General features: G+C 43.2%; 1 protein-coding gene across 1 annotated transcript in view; it reads right to left on the bottom strand.

Moving 5' to 3' along the window:
* NWD2 (NACHT and WD repeat domain containing 2) overlaps positions 1 to 7,369 on the bottom strand; it is a 202,674-nt gene that overhangs the window by 115,157 nt on the left and 80,148 nt on the right. The gene's annotated exons all lie outside the window — the stretch shown is intronic.

Raw genomic sequence — 7,369 nt, 5'->3', positions numbered from 1 at the left:
TCCCTACACACCTAGGAACTCAACACTTACCTGCTGGAGAGAAGGAAAAGGGCTGGGTCGGCATAGGAGTTCCTGCTTTGATACCAAGTTGTTATACTTAGTTGCAAGGGCTTATGGGGGAATTTTTAAAAAAACTATCTTTAGCAAAGCTGCAAAAGGTAACAAATGGCACCCATCAAGACAAGGACTGTTCATCTAATATTGGGAAATAAGGTTTCCATCACCTTCCTCTTTTGATTTCAAATAAAATTTAAGTCTTAAGACAGCAGGCAAATGAACTGCTTGACCATAAGTTTTAGTCTACTGCCTCATATCGTTACTCAGCCCCAATTCCACAGTGTGTTTTTTTTTTTTTTTTTTTTTTTTTGCGGTACGCAGGCCTCTCACTGTTGTGGCCTCTCCCGGAGCACAGGCTCCAGACGCACAGGCTCAGTGGCCATGGCTCACGGGCCCAGCCACTCCACGGCATGTGGGATCTTCCCGGACCGGGCCACAAACCCGTGTCCCCTGCATCAGCAGGCAGACTCTCAACCACTGTGCAACCAGGGAAGCCCCCACAGTGCTTTTGAACACTGCATTAACTATTTCATATTATGCACCTGCCAACTAAAGAACGTTGCTCACCATCTGGCTCTACAAGAATTAAGTCACTAGCCACTGCAGCCATGTTGCAGTATGACCTTCAACATTACCCTGAAAGGAGTTCAGGGCCGAGATCAGGAAGGAGGCACTCCGTGCTCTGGGAAACCGGGCAGAACAAGCCTTCAGATAGTTAGATATTTTTAGGAGAAAATTTTTATGAACCTGGATTCTTGCAACTTCCCATACTTAGAAAAGCACTAAAACCATTAACTAACATACCAGTTCCTTGTGACTAGTAGCAACCTTCTACCGAGATGTGTGCTCTGTTGCACGTTCCCCTTTTGCCAAAATCACATGTGTACTGACCTCCCCCCCTTAACTCTCAGAACAGTTTCTCAGAGCTCTCTGCGAGGCTGTGTCCCAGGCTATAGTACTCAGTAAGCCACCAAAAAACTTGACTCATAGTTTCTACACTGTGTGTGTTTTTCTTTTTAGTTGACACACCCTACTAATGCAATGTCCAAAAGTGATCAAATAAAAGGAAAAGTTACTAATTTGACTAGTGAAAAATTATTTTCTTAATCATTATCTGGATTTTTTTTTTAACATGTACAAATGAATTTCCATTCACTCCGGAAGCTCCCCTAATTAAGTGTCTCCATCACTTGCATCAGGACACCTGTTACTGGGCAGTCAGGCTCTCATCCCTGTTAGAATGGCCTCACCCTGACCACTCCCATCTAGAACTTCACAGTCCAGCATGGGAGCATTTGACTACTGAGCACCCAAAATGTGGCCAGTCTGAATTGGGATGTGTTGTGAGTGTAAAATATACACTGGACTTTGAAGACTTTGTATGAAAAAAAGAATATAAAATAACTAATAATTTTTATGTTGATTGTGTTAAAATGATATTTTGGATATAAAATGGCTTAAATTATGTTCTTAAATTTTTTTTTCTGCTTCCTTTTACTTTTCAGAACGTAGTTAGAAAATGGAATTGCATTTGTGGCTTGCATCTGTGATTCCCATTATATTTCTTTTGCACAGCAGTGGTCTGGACTCTCAGCTTCTGGGTCTTATTCATTTAATAAATTCACTTTAATCAACATTTATTATGTATATAATATGAACCAGGTACTCTAAAAAGGACTGGTGATAAAAAGATATAAATCATATGACTTCTGACCTTGATGAGCTTCCAGTTAGGGGGAAAGGCATTTAAAAAGTAATTAAAACAATATGACAGATGCTATTAAAGACCAGAAATAAAGCACTATGGAATCTTGAAGAAGGGAAATTCACTGTTTCTTAAAGGACGAGTAGAAAATTTTCTAGTCATTGGCATGCGGGACAATTTAAGAGCAACCCCAACAGAGGGCACAGTGGGTCTGAAGACTCAGGGGAAAAACAAGAACTTGTTTGGGGAACTGAACGCAGATTAGAAAGGCTAACACAGGCTACCTGTGTGGGAGGGGACAGAAAGACCTCAGTGGACAGCGGTGGAAAAGAGAAACTCGTGTGCCAGGCTAAGACGTGCAGAATGTATCTTGTGGATGAAAGAGTCAGATGTGTATTTCAGAGATACCACGGCAGAAATATGGTGGAGGGTGGACGAGGTGGTCCAGGTGGGTGGAAGGGTTGAGGCTGTGGAAGAGAAGGGCGAGGTGAAGGTAAACAGGCCCGCAGCACATCTACTGCAATAGTCAAGATGACAGTAATAGAGACTTGAACAGCGGGGATACACTGGAGAAATACTTAGGAGGTAGAATCCACAGGTCTTTGGGATTTATTGGATGTTAAAGGTGAAGAAAAAGGAACAGGGTTATTTACTTTGGTGACTAAGTGATGTGAGAGGAATACTAGATGCCCACTGAAAATGTTCGCTATCAGAAGGTATTCTTAAGGAACGAAACTAAGTTGAGTGGCTGGACTAAAATGAAACTGTTTTCAAAATGCAGCAGTGGCTAAGCGCCCAGATCAATCAAGTACCCCCGTTAGAGGTCCCTGCCCCAATCAGGTCTACTCCTGCTCAGGGTACCTGTGGGGGCAAGGTGGGGCAGATTATAAGGGAGTAGAGGGGGAATATTTGGGAATCAGAAAAGACTTCTTAGAAAGCAAGAACTTGGGCTGGCGTTTGAAGGGTAGGCGGTAGAGGAGAGAGGGTATTTCTGATAAGAGGGGAGAACTGCAATAGGTACAGCGAATGAGATTTTCAAGTCAAGAATGAGTGATCAGCAAGATGTGCTCCAAGGATAGGCTGAGGATGGCCAAACTGGCATGGAGTGTTTATTTTGGGAAAAATGGCAGATGAAGTTGGGGAGACAGCTGGGATCACATTAAAGAGGGACCCCATAGGCAGCAGGGAGCCATTATAAGGTTTTAAGCAAAGGAAATGACAACCTGACATTTAAGTAAGGTTACTCTGGTGATGTATAGAGGAACTCAAGCAGGATGATGGTGTAGGCAGCTCTGCTTGCTACTTTTACTAAACCCAGTAAATGTCAAGCACTCTTCCAGGCCCCGGAGACTTAAAAATAAGCAAGGAGGGGCTTCCCTGGTGGCACAGTGGTTAAGAATCCACCTGCCAATGCAGGGGACGTGGGTTCGAGCCCTGGTCTGGGAGGATTCCGCGTGCCGTGGAGTAACTGGGCCCTTGTGTCACAACTGCTGAGCCTGCACTCTAGAGCCTGTGCTCCGCAACGAGGGAAGCCACCGTGATGAGAAGCCCACGCACCGCAACGAACAGTGGCTCCTGTTCGCCGCAACTAGAGAAAGCCCGCGCACAGCACCAAAGACCCAACGCGGCCCAAAATAAAATAAATTAAAAAAAAAAAAAATAAGTGAGGACTAGTCTCTTCCTCCAGGACTTGCAACCTACTGTGGGTAAGCAGAGAACAAGATCAGTTAAGATCCTCTTTGTTCATCTTTTTTTTTTTTTTTTTAATAGCTTTAAAAAAATTTATTTATTTTTGGCTGCCTTGGGTTTTCGTTGCTCTGCGTGGGCTTTCTCTAGTTGCGGTGAGCGGGGGCTACTCTGTTGCGGTGTGCACGCTTCTCATTGCGGTGGCTTCTCTTGCTGGGGAGCACGGGCTTTAGGTGTGCGGGCTTCAGTAGTTGTGGCACACGGGCTCAGTAGCTGTGGCATGCAGGCTCAGTAGTCGTGGCACGTGGGCTCTAGAGCTCGGGCTCAGTAGTTGTGGCACGTGGGCTTAGTTGCTCTGTGGCGTGTGGGATCTTCCCGGACCAGGGCTCGAACCTGTGTCCCCTGCATTGGCAGGTGGATTCTTAACCACTGCACCACCAGGGAAGTCCCTTCATCTAATTTTTTGAAGCAATTAAGGTTAGATCAGGGTCTCAGCAATAAGAATGGAGAGGAAACATCTGAGAGCAGGGCTTGCAGATAATTACAAGCCCTTTATTTACTGGGTCCTGCACCACCTGCTTTTACCCCAATCTGTCTTTATTTTTCCCAATTTATTCCCCTGTTCTTCCTTTTGATCCTCTTCTCCATAGTCAGGGGCACTCACTGAACACTGGCAAATCAAATAACATCTTATTTAACCCTCCTGTCTTTCTCTGAGCCATGTGTGTTTTCTGCTGAGTAGGCTTGACGTTCTTTCCGTTTAATGTCCCCATCTCCAAGCAGTCAACTATGTATATTACACATGGAATTAGTTGAAGTTCACATAATCAGAGAGGCTGGTGCATTTTCATTAAAACTCTTAGTTTAAATGAAAAAATAAAGGAAATACTAGAAAACAGTCTGCCAAACAGGCATAGAGAAAGAAGTATATGGCCTTGCTTGAAGTGTAACTCTGCAGTCTGTCAACTTAGTTCAATAGAGATTTAACTAAATAGTCAAGTACCTGGCACATAGTAGGCCAATCACTGGGATAAGTTGAATAAGACACAGTTCCAGTCCTGAGAATTTTTAGACGTTATAGACAGGTGATGAAAAATGTACCTAGTCAGATGTCTCCTTATCTTTGCTGCTCATTCTAGTCTGCACCATGATCATTTCTTACTTGCGCTGCCTTACTGCTTCGGCCATCTCTCCCCACCCCCACTCCAGTCCCCTCACAAAGCTTGAGCGAACCTCTTAAACATAAATCCTGTCACTCCCTTCTTACTCAGTAACATTCTGAGTCCTTACTCTCAGTCCATGAGGTACGATCTTCTTTTGATGTCATCTCCTACAATCATTTATCTTACTCGTTACTCCATTCTACTCCATTCCCACTTGGCTTCTTTACTGTGCTTAGAAATATTCTAAACACATTCCTACCCCAGACCCTTTTCCTGGTTGCCTCTGTCTGGAATTCTCCTCCCAAAATATCTGCATGATTTGCTCCATTACCTCTGCAGATCTCTGCTTAAAGGCTGTCTTATTACTCAGTCCTTCTCTGACTACCTGGCATTTCCTACCTCCCTTTATCGTGTTTTACTTTCCTTAAAAGCATTTACTCAGTAAAATGCATCTATTACCACTGGAATTTACCGTTTATTGTCTGCCTCTCGCAACAATATTGGAAGCTCCACAAGAAGAGGGTGTGTGATGGTTTTTTTCCCTGTATTTCCAGCACGTGGAATGTTGACTGGCATGTTGTCAATGGTCAATAAACACTTCTTAAATGAACTGGATCAATGATCGGGAGTTATGCACAGGACTTTAGGGGAGCAGGGTATGTGGTATAACTTGGAAGGAATGAGGGGATCAGAGAACAATTCTTTAAGTAATGTTTGGGCTGAGACTTCATTCATTCGACATTCTTATGGAGTTTTACTATGTGCCAGGCACTATTCTAGCATGTAGCTGTCATAAAGGCAGACAAGTCCCTGTTCCTGTGGAACTTACAATCTCGGAAGAAAGACAAGAAACAATCCAATGCATGAGTAAACAAGAAAAAAATCCAACACTGACACATGCTATGCAAATAACTAAAATAGGATGCTGTAAAAGAAACAGCACACCTAGGGGGTTACTTTAGATTGGGTCATGAGGGAAGCAACCCTAGGAAGTGACAGTTCAGAGGAGACTTCAAGGACAGTGAGTAAGCACCCATGAAAAGATGAGTGGGTGAGCATTCCTATAGAGAGACAGCCAGGGAAAAATCCTGAAATGGAGTAGGCCTGAAGTGTTCAAGGGACCAATTGCAGGACACACAGCTGCGGAGAAGTGGGCAAGGAGAAGAGGGGCATGACTTAAGATCAGACAGGAAGAGTCCTAGGACTGAGCAGGACTTAGGAGGAGAAGCAGGGGAAGAAGCAGATGGAAAAGCATTGTAGGTGGTAAGAACAGCAAAGGCAAGAAAGCAGGAAATAGACTGGTATGTTTGAATAACTCCAGGAAATGCATTTCTCCTGAGTCCAATGCACAAAGATGGAATCCAGAACACTGTACGGCTAAATTCGTTTTTCTGTGAAGCTTCTGGTACATTTTGCTGCAGCTGAGAAAAGAGGACCATCTCTCTAGTGAACACAGCCTCAGGGAGCTCTATAACCAACCTACTTTGGAAGGTGGGAAGCAAATGCAACCTTGCACACTGTATTCTAAACACAACCTCAGATGTGTAAGCTGTCACCACCCCCATTTTAGACACTAAAGGACCAGCGGGTGGGTTAAGTCACTCACAGTCAAGAGCTGGGGCTCAATTCCAGGTCATGCTTGGAAAGAGCAAACCCAGTGCTGTTTTCTCTGCTGTCCAGTATCTCACTGACTGATTCAATACACCTGCCTGGAATGATCCTTGCCATTAATTTCTTCTATGGACCTTGCCTTCTACAGTTTTCCTTTGGCTTTACCTGTCTTCTCCTGTACCTACTTAAAATTTAGAAAATATATTTTTCCTTTTTTCCCCCTCAGCTAATGCTAATCAATTCCATGTTTTATGGAGGCTGTTCTGTAGCTCAACCTTCTACTGACAAAAGTGATGCAAACCCAAATAAACTCAAAGGTGGGATTAACAGGCTTGGATACATTTCTTTACAGTAACTGAGTCCCCAAGGAATGTCTAAGTCTTTGGGAATCTTGACATATCAGAATTTTTAACAGTTGAGACTTTGTTATCAGTAGAATGAGATTCCTCAGAGAAGGTAGTGCTGACTTCACAACAAGGAGTTCAGGTTGATGATTTTTCAAGTAAACAGTAACTTATGAGTAACTACTCAATGTGTGTGTCAAAATGGCTTGCTGCCAACAGACACTATGCATTGAGATCAAAGCCATTTTGAAACTCTTATTTTATACATCCTATTAGAAGGCACTAGGAAGTATACCAAGACAAAATATTTACAGTCAACCCTTGAATAACACAGGTTTGAACCGTGTGGATCCACTAGTGTGGATTTTTTCAGTAGTAAACACTACAGTATGAAATGATCCAAAGTTGGTTGAATCCTCGGATATGGAGGGACCGTGGATACAGAGGGCTGACTGTAAAGTTATATGTGTATTTTCAACTACGCAGAGGGTCAGCACCCCTAACCCCTGCATTGTCTGAGGGTCAACTGTATTCAGAAGGAAACAAATGAGGGGTGAAATTTTCTTCCATTAACAATGACACATTTTCAGCGGGGGCGGGGGCGCGGGGTGGTGGTGTGATGAACTGGGAGATTGGGATTGACATATATACACTAATACGTATAAAATGGATAACTAATAAGAACCTGCTATACAAAAAATAAAATTCAAAAATTCAAAAAAAAACCCCAAAAAACTCTCTCCCAGCCCAAAGAGTAAAAAAAAAAAAAAAAAACAATGACACATTTTGTACTCTTACACCAC

The sequence above is a fragment of the Lipotes vexillifer genome, unplaced genomic scaffold (genome assembly GCF_000442215.2).
Source record: "Lipotes vexillifer unplaced genomic scaffold, Lipotes_vexillifer_v1.1 scaffold153, whole genome shotgun sequence".
NCBI classification, from domain to species: Eukaryota; Metazoa; Chordata; class Mammalia; order Artiodactyla; family Lipotidae; genus Lipotes; species Lipotes vexillifer.
The sequence above is the reverse complement of the archived record's forward strand: the minus strand, read 5'-3'. Positions and strand labels throughout refer to the sequence as shown.